The following is a 21,611-nucleotide window of genomic DNA, read 5'->3' on the forward strand; positions in this document are numbered from 1 at the left end:
CCATTTCAGGTCATTACAATACGGAACCTCCTATTTTTTCCTACCCTTTGCTAAGGCAGTACCTCAAAGGGGCCAAAAACATAAGACCTCCAAGGAGAGCCCCAGTACATGCATGGGACCTCAATTATGTCTTGGAAAAACTCACACAGCTGCCCTTTGAGCCAGCCAATACAGCTGATATAAAGTTTTTATCTTGGAAAACAGCTCTGCCCCTAGCAATAACCTCTGCAAGACGAGTTTCACAGATGCAAGCATTCATGGCTGTGGAACCTTTCATCATTTTCCATCCAGACAGGGTTTCTCTAAGGATGAACCCGACATTTACGCCTAAGGTAGTGTCCAATGTGGCCCTTAACCAAACCATTCATTTGCCTACCTTTTATCCAAACCCACAGAATTGGTGTGGGAGACTTCTGCATTCTTTGGGCATACACAGACAACTACACTTCTACTTGGACAGAACTAAAGCTTTCAGAAAAACTTAGCGACTTTTAGTGGCATATGCTGTAGGATCTCAAGGAAAGCCCATCTCAAAACAGACTATTTCAAAATGGATAGGCCACTGCATTCGTTTCTGCTACTCATAACATGGCAAATCAGTGCCCAAGGGCATTAGGCCTCATTCTACTAGGGCAGCAGCCACTTTGGCAGCCTTTCTCAGAGGAGTACCAACCAAAGACATTTTAGAGGCTGCAACGTGGAGTTCAGTGCACACTTTTACAAAGCACTACCATTTACCTCTCTACTCTAAATCCAGAGCAGGCTTCGCCACTGCAGTTCTGCAGGGCCTTATAGCCTCTCCTAATCCTATTTTGGCCCAGCCACCCAACCTCAGCTTTGGGATTCAACCCAAGAGTAATGACTGCAACAGTGAAACACGATGAACATAGTACAGTTGTGTACCTACCATAAATGTAGATGTTCGAGTGTATTCACTGTTGCAGTCCAGGTTACCCACCCACCATCCCCCTTTTCTTTGCTGGGAATTACCTATACTTCTCTGTCTTATACAACCTATGTGGTGTATTTGCTTGTAGATGAAGGAAATGTTTATTTTATTCTATGCATAATTATTGGCATATTTTTTTTAGCCTACAATTTTGGGGGCACCTGACATCTGGGGCAAGAAAAACTGAAGAAAATGGTGTCAGCTGCATCTTTTATACCCCTGGCGCACTGACGTCAGGGAAGAGGTGACAGCAACCGACGCTGGACCTAGACTTTGGAATTCTGGCTGACTGCGGGTAGCCTGCCAGCAGGATAACCCAAGAGTAATGACTGCAACAGTGAATACACTCTACATTTATGGTAGGTACACAACTGTACTTTGTAGACATTGTAGATTATGTATTTTCAGAGTCCGGCCTGTCTCCTGACTCTTTACCCCCTGCACCTGTTAAGCCAGACAGATACTACAGGGTTCCAGATTCTCATAAATTTCTATATAAAAACCCTGCTGCTGACCCAGAAACTATATCTCAGGGTCCCAAAGGGGTCAAGGCTTCCACTGCAAAAAACCCTGTCCCCTCTGATAGGGATTGTACGGCTCTGGACAGATGGGGAAAAAGTTTACACTTCTACTACCTTGGCTGTAAGGGCTTTAAATTGTCAGTTTCATATGCTTAAATATCAGCAGTACTTAATGTCACTGCTAAAACAGAAAATGTTGACAAATTCTGAATGTTCTGAAAACAAGGAAATGCAGGATTTGTTGCATGCAACTGAACAAGTGGGAAAGCATACTTTACGATGTGGTTTTGATTCACTGGAGGCCTCTTGCAGGGCCGCTGTTACAGGTTCTGTCATTAGAAGGCATGCTTGGTAAAGGAACAGAATCTGCCTGATCATGTTAAAGCAAAATTATTGGATGCTCCATTACAGCATGATGCTTTGGTGTTAAGGCAGAAGAGTGTTGAAGAAAATGGAGGATAAAGTGAAATCCATGCAGACAGTAAAGAATTTCTTACAGGTACAGCCACCCAGATTTAGCAGGGACTGGCCTACTAAGAATTGGTCCATTCCAGTGTCAGACAGGCCACAAAGAGGCAGATACAGAAGCCATAGAGGCATACCCCAGCCCCAAGGTTCATACAGGCCTAAACAATGGGGTGCTTCTACCTCCAAAAGTGGAGAAGACAAATCACAGCCATATAGGAAACAGTCCCAATGACTTCCCTCTTCCAATGCCAAGCACTTATCTTTTGGCAGCACCCTTAGGGGGAAAGCTAGCACTTTTCTCACAAAATTGGCACATGATCACCCAGGATAAATGGGTCTTGAGTAAAGTCTCTCAGGGCTACAGGTTCCACTTTCACACCCTTCCAAAGGCAAAAGGTATGCCAGACCTGCCACACAATCAATGGGCAGAGGCACAAAAGCAAGTTTCATCTCTCATGGACATGAGGGCTATTCAGCGAGTACCACAGCAAGAGCAGGGACAAGGATTTTACTCAATACTTTTCTTGGTACCCGGAAAGGACAAAGCCTGGAGACCAATACTGGACCTGTCTATTCTAAACATTTTTCTGGACGTTCCAAAATTCAAAATGTTGACTCTGCAGCAGCTTCTGCCCATGCTGGGCAAGAAGGCTTGGCTTGTAACTTTAGACCTCAAAGAGGCATACCTGCATGTCCCAATCAGACAATCTTGCAGAAAATACATCAGATTCATAGCTGGCTCAATGCACTACCAATTCTCTGCACTGCTCTTTGGCTTATCTACTGTGCCCAGGGTCTTCACAAAATGCCTGGCACCAGTAATTGCATTTTGCAGACAGAGAGGAATTCAAACATATCCCTTCTTGGACGACTGCCTTATTCAAACAGAGAACAAAGACATTCTACTGAAGCATCTGGCGTTTGTTAAAAGATTACTAATTTGTCTTGGGTACACAGTAAACGAAAAAAAATCAAAACTTTTACCCTCTCGAGATAATATTCCTGGGTGCAAGCTTAAATGCAACTGCCCGGATGGCTTATCTCACGCCAGACAAACAAAGGCAACTGACTTCTTACTTCGAAAAGATGGCAGCAAAGACCCAGTTATCTGCAAGAAAAATTCTGCAGGCTTTGGGCTTCATGGCATCCTGCATTCTGCTAATTCCATATGCAAGACTGCATATGAGGAAGCTACAGTGGTATCTAAAAAGTGTTTGGACTCAACATTGCCACAGCCTGGAAACGTTAATTACCCTCATTCCCTTCCTGCAACAGGAGTTTCGATGGTGGGCACAGGCCTGTCCCCACAACAAGGGACAGCCATTCACTTTACCCACAGCCAGGCAGACACTAGCAATAGATGCATCAGATTATGCCTGGGGGGCCCCAGGTGGCAGGAAAATGTATTCAGGGCACATGGCCCATAAGCCAAATGCATCTTCGTATCAATCAAAAAGAGATGCTAGCTGTACAGAATGCCGTGACAGCCTTCAAGGATCTACTTCATCCAGGACAACTGCTGATAAAACAGACAATATTACGGTCATGTGGTACATAAACAAGCAGGGGGGGGCACACATTCTTACCCCCTCTGCAGACAAGCCATGATTTTGTGGAACACAGCATTTACTTATCAAGTACACCTGCAAGCACAATTCCTGTCAGGAAAGACAAATACTGTGGCAGACGAACTAAGCAGAAACCTCATGGATCCTCATGAGTGGAAACTAGATCCACAAATCTTCGGCATGATAACAAGGAAATGGGGATGCCCAGACATAGATCTATTTGCCTACCTTCACAACTGCCAACTACAGAGACTCTGCACAAGGACTTATCACAAACAAGCATGGAAAGTGGATGCTCTGTCATTCAGCTGGAAAACCCTTACAGTATATGCCTTTCCTCCACTGCCTCTCCTCCCCAAGCTACTCCTAAAGGTCAGACAAGAGAAGCCAAAAATGATACTGATTGCCCTGGACTGGCCACGCCAGCACTGGTATCCAGTCCTAAAGAGCTTGTCTCAAGGCCCAGCCTGGACATTACCTCAAATTCCTCATTTACTGACCCAACAAAACAATCAGATCCTGCACAGCCAACTCAGAACCCTAAATCTGGCTGCATGGCGGATAATGTAACCATTCAAAGCACACCTCTCTCTAAAGCAGTTATGGATGTTATTTTGGAGGCCAGGAGGCCCAGCACCAGAAAATCTTAAGCAGAAAAATGGAAGAGATTCTGTGCTTGGAACCAGGCACAAGGAATTGTCACGCTTGTACCAAATATCCCTCAGATTTTACAATGCCTAACTGAGATGCTGGGCAAACGCCTATCCTTCTCATCAGTTAAAATCCATGCCTCTGCCATTTCTGCTCATTACAGTACGGACCCACCTATTTTTTCACATCCACTGCTAAGACAGTACCTCAGAGGGGCCAAAAACATAAGACCTCCAAGGAGAGCACCAATACCTGCATGGGACCTCAGTTTTGTCTTGGAAAAGCTCACACTGCCTCCTTTTGAGCCAGCCAATACAGCTGAGATAAAATTCTTATCATGGAAATCCGCTCTGCTCCTAGCAATAACTTCAGCAAGAAGAGTCTGAGTTACAGGCATTAAAGGCTGTGAAACCTTTTATTATTTTCCATCCGAACAGGGTTTCCCTAAGGACAAACCCAACATTTATGCCTAAGGCAGTGTCCAGTGTGGCTCTTAACCAAACCATTCATTTGCCTACCTTTTATCCAAACCCACAGAATAAAGGGGAGAGACTTCTGCATTCTTTGGACATAGACAGTTACGCTTCTACTTGGATAAAACTAAAGCTTTCAGAAAGACTGGGCAACGTTTAGTGGCATATGCTGCAGGATCGCAAGGAAAGGCTATTTCAAAATGGATAGGCCACTGCATTCGTTTCTGCTATTCACAACATGGCAAATCAGTGCCTAAGGGCATTAGGCCGCATTCAACCAGAGCAGCTGCCACTTCAGCAGCCTTTCTCAGAGGAGTACCAACCAAGGATATTTTGGAGGCTGCAACTTGGACTTCAGTGCACACTTTTACAAAGCACTACCACTTACCTCTTTACTCTAAATCCAGAGCAGGCTTTGCCACTGCAGTTCTGTAGGGCCTCATAGCCACTCCTAATTCTATCTAGGCCCAGCCACCCAACCTCAGCTTTGGGATTCAACCCAAGTGTAATGACTGCAACAGTGAAACATGATGAACATAGTACAGTTGTGTACCTACCATAAATGTAGATGTTCGAGTGTATTCAGTGTTGCAGTCCGGGTTACCCTCCCGCCATCCCCCTTTCATTGCTGGGACTTACCTGTGCTTCTCTATTCTGTACAACCTATGTGGTGTATTTGCTTGTAGATGAAGGTAATGTTTATGTTACTGCATGCTTTTTTATTAGCAGAATTTTAGCCTACCCTTTTGGGGGGCACCTGACATCTGGGGCAAGAAAAACTGAAGAAAATGGTATCGGCTGCATCTTTTATACCCCTGGCGCACTGACGTCAGGGAAGAGGCAACAGCAACCGATGCCGGACCAGGACTTTGGAATTCAGGCCGACTGCGGGTAGCCTGCCAGCAGGATAACCCAAGTGTAATGACTGCAACAGTGAATACACTCGAACATCTACATTTATGGTAGGTACACAACTGTAGTTTACAAATTTTTCAGAGAAGCTAACATCATGGAGTATTACAGTGTTTTTGTATCCTTAAAGACCTTCATCATTAATATAAGAAAAAGGAATTAGAGAAACTTGGGACAACCCCTTTGGTGATTCCAGGACTTCCTTTTCAACTTCAAAGATTTTCCCATACCCCATAAGGGAATATTGCCTGTTGAAAAATATGTTACTGCAATGACCAGGAAAGTGTTGATATTGGTAAGAAGGGATCCAATGTTTATTTTTGTCTGATTCATCTATGGGTTTTCTGATCCAACAGGATCTGACCTTTACACTAACTAGGAGGACTTTGCTCTGGAACTCCAACTCCTCTTCTACCCAGAATCCCCTTGCACTCCACCTCAACATCTCAAGTCTCATTTGCCTTGGAAGATTTCTGATGCATGTTTGAGGGATCCATTATGTGTTCAGTTACCAAGCCCTACATAGCCTTTTCTTCACCTTCCCTATAGAAATGAATTGTGTTCTTTAGAGTAGAAATAGTTGTTCTGTAGTTAAAGTTTTTAAATTTAGTAATAAATTAGATTTGTTAGCTTTTCAAACTTTACAGCATTTTTGTAGACTCCCTTTATAGGTAGTTAGGGTAATATTTTGTAGTTGTTGAGGTAGTGTCTTTTTCACTGAAATTGTATTGCATTATTATTGTTAGTGTATTTAGATCTTTTCTCGAACAGGGTCCAATATTTCCGAGACTGAAGGCTTCAAACAAATGTTCAGAGTGCGGTCACAAGCTTCCATGACAAGACCCCCACCAGAAATGTATTTACTGCCTGAGGGCAGAACATTTAGAGACCCCTTGTTAGGCTTGCACTTCTTTTAGAGCTAGGGCTCTGCAGCAAAGAAAAGTTGATAGTTAAGTGACTTTCGCCTGCCAAGCCATCTTTCTCCACTTCCACTTCTGCAGTGACTAAGGAAAAGAAGGGTAGAGAACCCGTTAAGATGAAAGCAAAGGACAGAAATCCAAGGATAAGGATATCGATACTGACAAAACAGAAAAATTAAGATAAAGACTACTGGATCTGACTTCTGGTCCAGAATCAGATCTGAAAATTCCTCAGCAATCGAATCAGTCATCCTCTCTCTGATCCATTCACCCCTTGATCGTCCCAGTTTCTCACTAGGACAGGTGAGTCCTAGGCTACACTCACCAATATTATAAGACATCAGACCTCCAGACCTTCATCTTTAACTTCATCCACCTGGTCCTACAAGATGTGGATGTGGTAGAAGCTATTCCTAAAAAAACTGATATAATTTTATCTGCACCTTCTGATAGAAAACATTGGAGCAAGGGGCCACCTGTAGATGTAGTGGTGGTAGCTGCAGTACCCAAAAAAAGAGCTTTCAGAATAGAGCACCATGGATCATTCCCTAGCAGAGAGCCCAGGGCATTGGATGTTTTTGGGAAATATACCTATGATTTGGCATCTTCTGCTGTGTGGGAGCACGTCCCTCGATTCCTGAGGGATTTGTTCATAGAGATTTCCAAATCCCTCAAGGGGGTCCTGTTAACAGATGGCCAGGGTGGAATATCAGCTATTGACCCTAGAGTCATCATCTAACATGACCATGCAGGTGATTTCCAGTGCAGTCAGTGGTACAGCAAGAGCATGCTTGGATGTGTCCGTGTGACTTCGCGGAAAGTTTCAAGACATCCTTTATCAGCACCCCTTTTGATGAGCCCACTTTATTCAGACCAAAGGTGAAAGAGACTTTAACTAGAAGGCAGCAAGATGGTAATACCCTCTCTTCTGTCAGCATCTGGCTGTCCACTCCTCAGAGATCCTTCTCCAGGAATCAGAGGTTTGGGAAGAAGATATGGTTTAGGATGTCACAAGGATCTGACGAGACCCTTGTAGTGGTAGGCCTCTCCATGGCAGAGGTTGAGGACATCAAAATAGACATTGTCCAAGGGGCAGAAACTGACTGCAAAATCAGGGTTTCACAGCGCCTTTCTCCATGAAACCCATCTATCACCCCTGAGAGGTTACGAGACTGCTGCACTCTGGAGGCATTCGGGAGGACATTTGTTATTGCATCCCTTCATCTGGCAAAGCATAGCAACAAAATCTGATGTCTCTCATTCCTTCTCACTGTTGGGTTATGGATCCAACTCGGCAGCATTTTTACAGACTAGGATCCAAGTCTCTAGTTCCTCCCACTTCCAGTAATGCACTGTCTTCTGCCTAACTACCTCAAATCTCATTTGCCGCCAGCAGTGACAGATGTGGTTTCTTGAGTCTCAAGCATTTTTTGTTATATTAGCAGTAGGATTTATACGTTTGTTTCCAATCTTCTCAAATAAATGCCCATTTTCTTTTTTCCTCCCCTTCCGTAGCAGTGCAGTGTTAGAATCTTTCCTTTCTTCTCCTTGTTCTGCTATTGAGCTTTGCCTGCGTATTTATTTATTTATTTATTTATTTATTTTCATTTATTTAACATTTGTTAACAGGGAAAGTCTGACTTGAAACAAAGCCAATTTTTCAGCGGTGGCCCAGGGAGAAACGCTCCAGATACATGTCTTTGTAACATGGGAGGAAACCGGAGCACCAGGAGGGAAGCCCACATGAATGCAGGGAGGACATGCAGACTCCGCACAGAAGGCACTGCAGCAGAGAACTAAACCATAGAACCTCTTGCTGTGAGGTGACAATGCTACAGCTGCACCACTGCACCATCCAGCCTTTCCATTTCTAGACATTTTTTAGGCTTGTTTTTCCTTCTGGTTTGTTTGTTTGTGTCTTTCGGCTTTTCCTGGTTAGGGGTCGCCACAGCGGAACTCCGGTCCACTAATGATTGGCAGTAGAGTTTTACGTGCTGGCTTGCCGGGCCTAACGCACAACCTTCAATGAAGGAACGCCAGTTCACGCATGTCGCCACACAGAAGTCGCTCTGAGAATCGAATGGGCAACGTCTAACTATGAGGCGATAGCGCTACCGCAGCACAAAAAGTTGTAGTCCCTCTTGTTTTTTTCAGCCTTTTTTGATTAGGTATGTTGTACAGTGAAATAGTTGCCTTTGCTGTTATTGCTGTATTGATGTTTGGTTTGCTTTTGTGATGTACCTTTGCTGTACTATGTCAGATAAACCAGCAGGTTTTAAGAGGCGCTCTGAATGCAGTCGGAAAGTCCCGCATTCTGATGCATGCAATTTATGTGTCTATTGCCTTGTCCCTGAGCATCTGCGGTTGGCTTGCTCCATCTCAGAGGGTTTCAACCCTAGGGCTATTGCCGACTGCAAAAGTATAGTAATCTTCAAGGGCCTCTTGCCTGCTTCTTCAAGTTTCTCTCCAGGGGCACAAAACCCCTCCAAGAGTTTGGCAAGGTCTTCCGACTCCCAAGAAGTGCCCTCACAAGTCTTCAAGGGGATCTTCGGAGTCTCTCTCTAAAATTCCAAGACCTTAGGATCCAGCAGACTCTGATCTCAGACCAACTTCTGCACTGGTGGATCAGAAGCAGTCTTTGGATCCGACCAGTTCTTGCCTAATCGTCAGTTCTCATGAAGTTACTATTTCCACATTGGATCCTAAGGCTGTGGATGTGATAGCTAGGGGCCTCACACCAGTGCTAGGCATGGATTCTGATTCTTCCTCTGGATTGCAGCAGACACCCGTCGGACACTCCAGGCCTCCGTAAGTGGCTTCTTCAGATCTTCTTGGAGCTTTTCAGAGGTTGATGTGGGCAGGATGATGAGGAAGAATGTCCTTCTATTCCTATGTTGCAGTATTCGAGTTGTGGGATTTCATGCCCTCAAGTGACTCGTACGTCGGCTCCTGTACAAAAGCTTCAGCTTGGCTGTTGCAGTGTGCATTGGACGTCACACGTAAGGTCATAAACCAGGTGCCTTAAATGTGACGTCTGCACACACAACCTCAGAACTTTTCAGCTTCAGACGACCTTCACATTGTACAATCGCTTCTTCACAGACATCTCATCTTAAAGATAAGTAACCCATTGGGTTTCTATTTTTCTTGTTTTGGCGATTATTATTAATATTGCTTAGGCTTGGTTGTTGTAGCCTTTAGCTGATGTCAGGTAAAAAGGGAAAGTGCCAATGCGGGCACCAGATACCCCATAAGGACGCCTATGATAGGTGCGTTTTTTGCTTAGGCCGAGAACACGATCACTTCTCCTGTGCAATTTGTCATTCTTTTGTGCCGAAGACCCTTTGCAGCCACCTGGCAGCTTTAAACCTCTACCTTGAAAACCAACGCCTTAAGTGGTTAGCACTTTGAATGGATCCTGCATCGGAGGCCGCACCTGAACCTCCGCGCAAGAAGGCCAATATTCCTAGGCCTTCCTCGCCTGCCACTGCACTTCCCAACGCACTGCCAGCTGCCGATCTAGGGGTTGAGGTGCACTCGGCAGATCCATCGACTGCAACGACATCCCTCAAGGAACCTGTGGCAAAGCCGGCGACCGGCATGTCCTCAGAGCTTGCCCAGACAACGACTACCGTCGATGTCGAGGGGGAACCAGTTTCAGTGGTACCTCCGACTGGTATTCAGACTTCAGATGCATTAATCTCCAAACCCAATGCCAGGCAGCTCCTTTCTTCCACCCGGCCAAAAAGAAGCAGAAAACTAAGCATACCTCCTCCTCTACAGAAGCCATACCAGACTGGCAGGCTTTCACCTCCTCTGTCATGCAGACCTTTGTGGCCCTCAAACCTTCAGCCTCAGCCCCCTCCACTCTGCCTCTTTTGAAGCCTAGGCCTCCTTCTGCCTCCTCCCTCCCACCCATGACCTCTCAAGTCAGGGAGGAAGAGCATGATTCTTCCTTCTCTTCCTCAGAGGATTCCATTTCATATGCATCCCAGATTGCTTCCCCCCAGGATTATTACTCTCCTGATGAGGAATCTGTGGAAGGGGATTCTCCTCCTGAGGATATTACGTTTGGTGAGACCATCACCAAGATGAAGGATTACTGTAAATGGGATACATCCCAAATGACTTATACACAATAAAGATACATGTTCTTCGTGTTTCACTGTTGCAGTCATCACATTTGGGTTATCTGCCTGCAGGTAGTCCTCAGCCAGCCTGAATACCAGAGTCTTGGGATTTCTGCATTGGATGCTGTCGCTTCTTCCATGACGTCAGGTCGTCAGGGGTATAAAATATGTAGTCAACGCCATTACATCAGTCTTTCTTGCTGTGTGGTGCCCGAAGCAGAAGCAGTTCACAAGTGCCGGTCGGCCGACTCCTGAAATTTTCATTTTTCGAGTTTCAGACCTAAAGTCTTCTAAAAGATAAGTACCCTGTTGGGGATCCTTTTTTCTTGCTCAAACCAATGTCATAAAAAATTAATAATTGTCTTGTCTGTGGAAAGTAAATACCTCAGAGATTTTCATTCTTAGTCACCTGTTTAGGCCCGGGCTATGACGTTCCTTGCTGTCAGTTATGTGCCTTGTTCAGCACCTGGACTATTCGTATAGCTAAATTCTTTCGCTCTCTATCTCCGTACTCCAAAATGTCTTTGGTAAGCCATCCGACTACCGATCTTCTGAAAAAACAAAAGGATAAAGACCGAGACAGACCACATAGGTCCAAGGCTGCCAACGACGCTACTGTTAAGCTAGTCGCAAGTCCTCTGGTACTCAGTGAGGTGCTTTTGCAGTCCCTGATACCCGCTTCTCCAGATTCGCAGGCCTCTACTGAGACCCATTTGGAGTCTGGTATGCCACGAGATGCTTCTTAGACTATGGAACCTGCGGATGTCTCTACCTTGGACGGGTCCGGAGCCACTGTGCGGGCACCAGCTTCTTAGGGTGTTTTCAGGCCTTCTGATCTTCATATTAAACCACCTTCCTTTCAAACCAAAAATACAGAATTTCTCAGGCCTAAAGTTCACGCTACACCTAGAAAACTGACGACCAAAGCGTATTCTAAGGCCCACATGCCACAAAAACAAATTATTCGAATGGCAGAGGACCTCATTACTTTAATTAGGGGAAGTCAGCCTTCCCCCTCAAAAAGACCCAGAACTGATTTTCCTTCTGATTCTTCTGATCAGGAATCTGATTACTCTGATCCTTCTGATTTCCAAGATGTACCCTTATCTACCTATGGGGATTCTGATGCAGAGGATTCCATTCCCTCTGCTTCCCCTCCAGGGGATTTTTCATTTGGTGAAACCCTGCACACCCTTAGAGAACATTTCCGCTGGGAGAGCAAGGACTACTCCCAGTCCAAAAAGAGACTCAGGGAATTTTTAAGCTTGTCTCAGCACAGGCCTCTAGCTATCCCTCCTGTTCTGGAAATTGTAGATGATGTCTTCCTGGAATCCAGCCTTACCCCTGATACCTTGCCTCCAGCTCCCAGGAAACCTGACAGGTACTATAGAGTGCCTTGCTCCCACAAATTCCTTTTTAGGAATGCTACTGTGGATCCAGAGACCATTTCCCAGGGACCTAAAGGCATTAAGGCTACAACTGCCAAAAATCCTACTCCTTCGGACAGGGATTCCAGGGCATTAGATAGATGGAGAAAAAAGTATACACCTCTGCTATGCTTGCCATTAGGGCTTTAAATTGCCAGTTTCATATGTTAAAGTATCAGCAGATATTGTGGAGCTAATTAAACATAAAAAAAATGTTGTTGATTCCTGATTGTGCAGAACACAAAGATTTACAAGAGTTAATGCATTCTGCTAACCAAGTTGGTAAACATACTTTGCAATGTGGGTTTGATGCTTTAGAAGCATCTTGCAGGGCTGCTGTCCCTAGGTCTGTTCTTAGAAGACATGCTTGGCTTAAGGAACAAAACTTGCCAGATCATGTCAAAGCAAAATTACTGGATGCACCATTAAATCAAGAACATCTATTTGGTAATAAAGCAGAAGTAGTCCTCAAAAGAATGGAGGAGAAAGCTAAATCTATGCAATCTTTTAAGGATTTCTTACACGTACAGCCACCTAGATTCAGTAGGCATTGGTCTTCAAAAAAACTGGTCTTTTCCAGTCCTTTCAGGCCTTCTCAGTCCAAACCCAGGGGCAGCAGACCACCAAGATTTCAGTCTCAGGCTATGGACATATCTAAGCAATGGAGTGCTCCCATGTCCAAAACAGGGAGTAGTAAGCCTCCATCCTTTGGTAAAATTTGCACAATGACTTATCCTGAACTCTTCCAAGCCTTGCCCAAGTACTTGCACCTTTAGGAGGAAAACTTGCACTGCATGCCAAAAATTGGCAATACATTATCCAAGACAAATGAGTCTTAAACATTGTTTCCCAGGGATACAGATTCCAGTTCTTCTCACTCCCATCCATAAGCGGATGGCCAGACCTACCACTAAACCAGTGGGCAGAGGCGCAAAAGCAACTTTCTCTTCTCAGTATCAAGGCTATTCATCCTGTCCCAACAGAACAAAGGGACACATTTTTTATTCCAGACTGTTTCTAGTCCCCAGAAAGGAAAACTCTTGGTGTCCTATCCTGGTTCTGTCTATTCTCAACACCTTTTTGGTGGTTCCAAAATTCAAAATGTTAACTCTCCAACAGTTGCTTCCTATGCTAGCCAAGAACTCCTGGCTAGCAACACCAGATTTAAAAGAAGCTTATCTGCACATTCCCATAAGGGAATCTTGCAGAAAATGCCCACGCTTCAGAGCAGGCTCTATGCACTGTCAGTTCTTTGCACTTCCCTTGGGCTTATCTACTGCGCCCAGGGTATTCACAAAGTACCTAGCTCCAGCCATTGCATATTGCAGGCAGAGAGGAATTTAAATTTACCCATATTTGGACAATTGCCTGATTCAGGTGGACAGTCAGGAATTGCTACTTCAGCACCTGACATTTTTAAAGAGACTTCTCACTTCACTGGGGTACACCATCAACAAAAAGAAATCACAACTGGTACCCAGCCAACAGATTGTATTCCTGGGAGCAAGCTGGAACACAGCTTCCCAGATGGCATTCCTCACTCAATATAAACAAATTTATTTGACAAACTATTTCAATCTACTGGCCACCAAAACCCAGCTGTCTGCAAGAAAAATACTGCAAGCCCTAGGGTTCATGGCATCTTGCATTCTACTAATTCCATATGCAAGACTGCACATGAGGAAATTTCAGTGGTTTCTAAAAAGTCTCTGGTGTCAACATTCTCAGGACCTGGAAACAATGATTCCTATCATTCCTTGCCTAAGGACAGAGTTCCTTTGGTGGGCAGAGGCCTGCAACCACAACAAGGGACTCCCTTTCATTCTACCCCCTGCCGCCCAAACCCTAACAAACGAAGCATCAGACTATGCATGGGGGGCACACATGGCAGGGCAGTGCATTCAGGACAAATGGAGCCCAAAGCAAATGCACCTGCATATCAATCAAAAAGAAATGTTAGCTGTGTAGAATGCTCTGACAGCCTTCAAAGGGCCTTATTCTTCCAGGACAACTATTGGTAAAGACTGACAACACCACAGTTACGTGGTACATAAACAAGCAGGGGGGAACCCATTCCTACCCACTCTGCAAACTAGCCATGGCTCTGTGGAACACAGCCCTGAGTAACCAAGTACACATACAAGCTCAATTCCTGCCAGGCAAACTAAATTCACTGGCAGAAGACTTAAGCAGAAAGCTTATGGATCCACACGCATGGAAACTGGAACCCAAAATATTCAAGCTTTTGAGGAACAGGTGGGGGGCACCAGAGGTGGACCTTTTTGCTTCCCCTCAGAACTATCAATTGAGAAAATATTGCACCAGAACTCCCCACAGCCAAGCTTGGAAAGTTGATGCCCTGTCCTTCACCTGGGAAAGCCTCTCTCAGTCTATGCCTTTTCTCCTCTGCCACTCTTCTTGGAGGTTCTACTAAAAATCAAACAGGACAAGCCAAAGACAACCCTGATTGCACCAGACTGGCCACGCCAGCACTGGTACCCTCTTTTGCGCAATATGACAGTGCTACAACCATGGCACCTGCCTCAGATTCCTTGCCTGCAGATTCTGCACCCTCAGCTACAGACCCTGAACCTTTCAGCCTGGCTAATCCCCTGAATTCAACACCAGCAAACCTCAGTAAGCAGGTACTGGATGTCATTCTTGAGGCAAGGAGGCCTAGTACTAGAAAATCCTATTTGGAAAAATGGAAAATATACTGTTCCTGGAGCCAGTCTCAGGGAATGGGCACAACTGTACCCAGCTTACCTCATATACTTGATTACTTAACAGAAATGCTCCACAAAGACATATCCTTCTCTTCAGTTAAGATCCATGCCTCTGCCATCTCAGCTCATTATAATACTGAGCCACTCCTCTTCTCTCATCCTCTGGTAAAAAAGTTCCTGAGAGGAGCCAAAAATTTAAGACCCCCCAGGAGAGCTCCCACTCCAGCCTTGGGATCTTAACTTTGTATTAGAAAAGCTCACAATTCTGCCCTTTGAACCTGCAGCCACAGCAGAGTTAAAATTCCTCTCATGGAAAACAGCTTTACTTCTAGCCATCACTTCAGCAAGAAGAGTGTCTGAATTGCAGGCCCTTATGGCAGTGGGACCCTTCATTATCTTCCATGCAGACAGGGTTTCCCTCAGGACTAACCCATCCTTTATGCCGAAGGTAGTGTCTAGTATGGCTTTAAACCAGTCCATTCATTTGCCAACCTTTTTTCCTAATCCTCAGAATAAAGGGGAAAGGATCCTGCATTCCCTGGACGGGCACAAGCAGCTTAGGTTCTATCTGGACAGGACTAAACCTCTCAGAAAATCTGACCAACTGCTAGTCAACTTTGCTGCAGGGGCAGAGGGCATGGCCATTTCAAAGCAAACCATTCCTAAATGGATAGCACACTGCATCCATTTCTGCTACAAGCACCATGGGAAACTCACCGCACAGGGGATCGAAACTCATTCCACTAGGGCTACATCTACCTCTACAGCTTTTCTCAGGGGAGTCCCTACCAGGGACATCCAGGAAGCTGCAACCTGGAGCTCTGTACACACTTTCACCAAGCACTACCACTTGCCTATATTTTCTAAATCCAGAGCTGGATTTGCCACAGCAGTCTTTCAGGGCCTGATTGCCAGCCCGAATGCTTCATAACTACTTCCACCCTTCCTTAGCTTTGGGAGTCAACCCAAATGTGATGACTGCAATAGTAAAACACGAAGAACATAGTACAGTTGTGTACACTTACCATAAATGTAGATGTTCGAGTGTATTCACTGTTGCAGTTGTGGTTATCCTCCCTCCAGCCCCCTGACTTCTCTTGATTTCTTTCCTATCCTTTTTGTCTGGCATATCTTATGTCATTGGTATTTGTTTTTTGCTGGGGGTATTACATACCATGTAATTGCTTCCTATTTTGGGAGCACCTGACATCTGGGGCAAGAAAAACTGATGTAATGGCATCGGCTGCATGTTTTATACCCTTGACGACCTGACATCATGGAAGAAGCAACAGCATCCGATGCAGAAATCCCAAGAGTCTGGTATTCAGCCCGGCTGAGGGCTAGCTGCAGGCAGATAACCCAAATGTGATGACTGCAACAGTGAATACACTCAGACATCAACATTTATTGTAAGTGTACACAACTATACTTTTGAGCTTCTGCAAGTAGAATCACGCTCCCCTTCGATGGATGTCCTTCAAGGATGCATCTGCAGTCCTTACAAATGGGTTGTCCTGTCGTCAGGCAGCCCTTCGGTCGGCCGGATTCCAAAGTCTGGGTCTGGCCTCGGCTGGTGTCGCACTTCACCCGACGTCATAGCAGCAGTTCTTCGGGTATAAAGGCATCAGCCAACGCCATTTTTCTCAGTCTTTCTTGCCGCATGGCGCCCGAAGCAGAAGCTGTTCGCAAGTGCCGGTCGGTCAGAACCAGAGATTACTACTACAAGTACCGAAGACTTCTAAAAAGCTAAGTACCCCGTTGGGGACTCTTTCTTGCCTCAGCCGATGTCAGAAAAAGTGAATAACTGTTTAAATTGTGGGAAACAAATACCTCATAAAGATTTCCACTCTTACTGCTTACCTTGCTTAGGCCCAGACCACGACGTAGCAGCTTGTCTAGCCTGTGCTTCTTTCAACCGACGAACGCTTAGACGTCGGTCGGAATTTGCTGAAGAGTTTTTCGGCTCCGCTTTTGCTTACATTATGCCGTCGGATACTCCGACTACGCAAATTTCTAAAAAGCGCAAGGAAAAGGACCGACACTCGCGGTCCGCGGTTTCGGCCGAAACCTTGGTTAAGCCAACCGCGAGTGTCTCGGTTTCGGCTGAAACCGAGTCCACGGTTCTTCCTTCGGCCGAAAGCTTGCCATTTACCGAGGCCTCATCCAGCTTGGCTGAATCTGCTACTGAAATCACACCTGCTCTTGCAGGTTCACAGGATTTATCTGATACTATCCCTTTGGATATTTCTACCCCTGCACGTGGAGCTGCTAGGCCTCCTGCATCCATGTCGATTAAGGCCTTTGCCAGGGCTAAAGCAGCAAAAACTACCAAAACTGTGCCTGCTAAGACCCCCTCTCACAGGCCTAGTTCTAGTTCACAAATGCTTAGTCTAGCAGAGGATCTCATTTCCTTGATCCGGGGATCCCAACCACATCCAGACAGGGCCTCTCACCCACCTCCAGAGAAGAGGACTAGAGTTGAGCCCCCTGAGCCAGTTTCTTCAGATGGCTCCTCTGATGAATCAGATAATTCAAACCCTCCAGAGGGCCCTTTTTCTCCTTATGAGGACTCTGATGCAGAAGAGACCATTCCTTCTGCCTCTCCGCCTGAGGAATTTTCTTTTGGGGAAACCTTGCATGCTATGAGGGAACAATTTCAATGGCAGGGCCAGGATTTTTCAGACTCTAGGAAAAGGCTTAGAACCTTTTTGCATTTGCCACAGCATAGGCCTTTAGCCATTCCTCCAGTACTTACTGTTGTGGATGATGCTTTTAATGATGCTTGTACTGCTCCTGATTCTCTTCCTCCGGCCCCTGCTAAGCCCGATAGGTACTACAGGGTTCCGGACACACATTATCATTTTTATAAGGCTCCTTTTGCAGATCCCGAAACTATCTCCCAGGGACCCAAGGCTGTAGCAGCTACCTCTGCCAAAAAACCCCTCCCCTCTGAAAGGGAATCTAGGGCCATAGAGAGATGGGGTAAGAAAGTTTACACTTCTGCTACTCTTTCAGCTAGGGCCTTGAACTGTCAATTCCACATGATTCAGTATCAGGAATTTATGTTAGAACAGTTAACTAAAAAACTGTCCTCGGATGAACCATTAGACAAAAAATCTGTACAGGAAATGGTACATAACATTCAGCAGGTCAGTAATCATTCCTTAAAATGCGGCTATGATGCACTGGAGGCTTCCTTTAGATCAGCCATGACTGGCACAGTGATCAGAAGACATGCATGGTTAAAAGAGCAGTCCTTACCAGACCATGTTAAATCAAAGCTCCTAGATGCTCCCATGGATAAGCTCAATTTGTTTGGCTCCCCTGCACAGCAGGTGCTGAAGAAGGTGGAAGAGAAAGCAAAATCTGTACAGACAGTCAAGGATTTCTTGCAGGTCCAGCCACCAAGGTTTAGCAGGAACTGGCCTTCCAAGAATTGGTCCTTTCCAGACACCTCTAGACCTCCGAGGGGCAGGAATAGACGCTCAAGAGGCAGGGGTCAATCCAGAGGTGCCCACAGGGGACGTCAGTGGCAGGCTAACAACCAGCGAGGTACAGCCACAGATCCAGCCACCACCACTTCCACAGGACAATCACAGTGACTTGGCTCTGGCACCGCCTACCAGGGAACAACTAGAGGCACCCTTAGGCGGGAAGCTAGCCTTATTTTCAGTAAACTGGCATTACATCACAGGAGACAAATGGATTTTACAGACAATAGACCAAGGTTACAGGTTTCACTTCCATACTCTACCAAGGAAGAGAGGAATGCCAAACCTACCTCCAAATCAGAAGACAGAAGCTCTAGACCAAATAACTCACTTACTAAGGATGAGAGCTGTAGAAAGGGTACCATCTATGGAACAAGGGCAAGGATTTTACTCCAGACTCTTCCTGGTACCAAGAAAAGAAAACCAATGGAGACCTATTCTCGACCTGTCCGCTTTAAACACATACCTCATTGTTCCAAAATTCAAAATGCTGACCCTACAGCAGCTTCTTCCCATGCTGGGCAAGGAGTCTTGGCTGGTAACTCTAGATCTCAAGGAGGCATACCTGCACGTCCCCATACGACCAAATTGCAGAAGATACCTCAGATTTCTTGCAGGATCAGAGCATTATCAATTCTCAGCATTGCCCTTTGGCTTATCTACTGCACCCAGAGTATTCACGAAATGCCTGGCATCAGTAATTGCTCATTGCAGGCTTCAGGGAATTCAAATTTATCCTTACCTGGACGACTGCCTGTTACAAGCGGACAACAAAAACAAATTAACAAGAGATTTGCAAAGGGTCATTCATCTACTACAAGCCCTGGGATACACAGTCAATATAAAAAAGTCAAGGCTGATACCATCCCAAAGGATAACCTTCTTGGGTGCAGATCTGGACACAACAAAACAAATGGCATTCCTGACAGTAGAAAAACAGGAGCAACTCCCTTTCTACTTCATGGCATTAACAAAGCAGAACTAGCTAACAGCAAGAAAAGTCCTGCAAGCTCTCGGTTACATGGCATCCTGCATAATATTGATTCCACATGCCAGACTACATATGAGAAAGTTAGTGTACCTAAGGAATTTATGGTCTCAGCACAAGCACAGCCTAGAAACCCAAATTCCAATAATTCCATGCCTGAAGCAAGAATTCCAATGGTGGGCTCAGGCCTGTCAATCAAACAAGGGACTGCCCTTCCACAGCACTCAACCAAGCCAGACCATCACAACAGACGCCTCAGACCTCGGTTGGGGGGCACACATGCTGGACAAGTGCATACAAGGCTTATGGAATCAAGACCAGCTGCACCTACACATAAATCAAAAGGAAATGCTGGCAGTAAAACTGGCAATTCAGGCATTCAGACCATTTCTTCGACAGGGTCAACTGCTGATAAGGACGGACAACACCACAGTTATGTGGTACATCAACAAACAGGGAGGCACACATTCATACCCTCTATGCCGGATGGCAATGGACCTCTGGAATGTGGCACTGAGCTTCAACATTCAGTTACAAGCAATTTTTGTGCTAGGAAAAGAAAATATACTAGCAGACATCCTAAGCAGAACTACCACGGATGCCCACGAATGGATGCTGCATCCGGACATCTTCAAAACCATTACAGGAAATGGGGACTACCAGAAATAGACTTATTTGCATCCCCACACAATCACCAACTGAAAAAATTCTGCACAAGGACGTACCACCCACTTGCTTGGAAAGTGGACTCCCTATCTTTCAGTTGGAAAAACCTGACAGCATATGCATTCCCACCTCTTCCTTTGATGCACAAGGTGCTATTGAAGATCAAAGAAGACCGTCCAAGGATCATCCTGATAGCTCCGGACTGGCCAAGGCAACATTGGTACCCATTACTGAGGAGTATGTCTCGGGAACAAATATGGCCTCTGCCCCTAGTTCCCTTGCTGTTAACACAGAACAACTTCAAAACCCTGCATCCAAACCTGAAAACACTGCAGCTGGCTGCCTGGAACATTGCATAAGACCAAATAACCCAGATTTATCTCAAAGGGTTAAAGACATTATCTTGGAGGCTCGCAGACCCTCAACAAGAAAAAAATATTCAGCAAAATGGAAAAGATATCTCATTTGGAGTACTGCAAAAGGAGAGAATGTGTCACTGGTAAACATAGCTAACATCCTGGAATACTTGGCAGAGCTCTTCCACAACGGCCTGTCCTATTCTTCCATTAAGATTCATGCATCAGCTATTTCAGCAGAATACAACTTGGATCCTCCACTCTTCTCACATCCTCTGCTCAGGCAGTTTCTGAGAGGAATTAAAAATGTAAAACCACCTCAGAAGCCACCATTGCCAGCATGGGACTTGAACTTTGTGCTAGAAAAGTTAACACTTCCTCCTTTCGAGCCAGCAGCAACAGCAGAATTACAGTACTTATCATGGAAAACTGCTTTCCTGCTTGCAATCACTTCAGCAAGAAGGGTATCTGAGCTACAGGCATTAATTTCAGTACAGCCCTTCCTGATCTTCCATCAAGATAGAGTGTCCATGAGAACTAATCCTACTTTTATGCCAAAGGTGGTCTCCAGGGTATCTTTAAATCAAGCTGTCCACCTACCTACATTCTTCCCCAACCCACTGAACAGGGGAGAAAGACTGTTGCATACCTTGGATGTACATAGACAATTACGTTACTACCTGGACAGGACCAAGAGCAATAGAAAAACTGACCAGCTACTGGTAGCATATGCAACAGGAATGGAAGGAAAAGCAATTTCAAAACAGACAATCTCTAAGTGGAATGGAAATTGCATTACATTTTGTTACTCCTACCATGGGAAGAAAACTCCAGAAAACATCAGGCCTCACTCTACAAGGGCTACAGCCACTACCACAGCTTTTTTACGAGGAGTGGCTACCAAAGGCATTTTAGAGGCTGTTACTTGGAGCTCCGTGCATACATTTGCCAAGCATTATAATTTACTTTTATACTCCAGATCCCAAGCAGGTTTTGCCACTGCTGTTTTGCAAGGGATCTTAACTACACCATAATCTTATTTCTCCTCCTCCCCCAGTTTGGCTATGGTATTCTACCCATTTGTAAGGACTGCAGATGCATCCTTGAAGGACATAGTACAGTTTTGTACCTACCATAAATGTAGATGTCCGATAGGCATGCATCTGCAGTCAGGATTACCCACCCTCCTTCCCCTCTGTGGTACTCCTAGGGTATTTGCCCATCTTGTAGCTAGCTGGGGGAATCTATTATGGTGTATTTGTTTGTATATATGTACATACATGCTTATTTTTGTTTGCTCTCTACTATTTGGAACCATTTGCATTTATCCAAATTTAGCCTTCCTAGAGGGCACCTGGCATCTGG

Source organism: Protopterus annectens, chromosome 4.part0 (genome assembly GCF_019279795.1).
Source record: "Protopterus annectens isolate FY-2018-M chromosome 4.part0, PAN1.0, whole genome shotgun sequence".
NCBI lineage: Eukaryota > Metazoa > Chordata > Ceratodontiformes > Protopteridae > Protopterus > Protopterus annectens.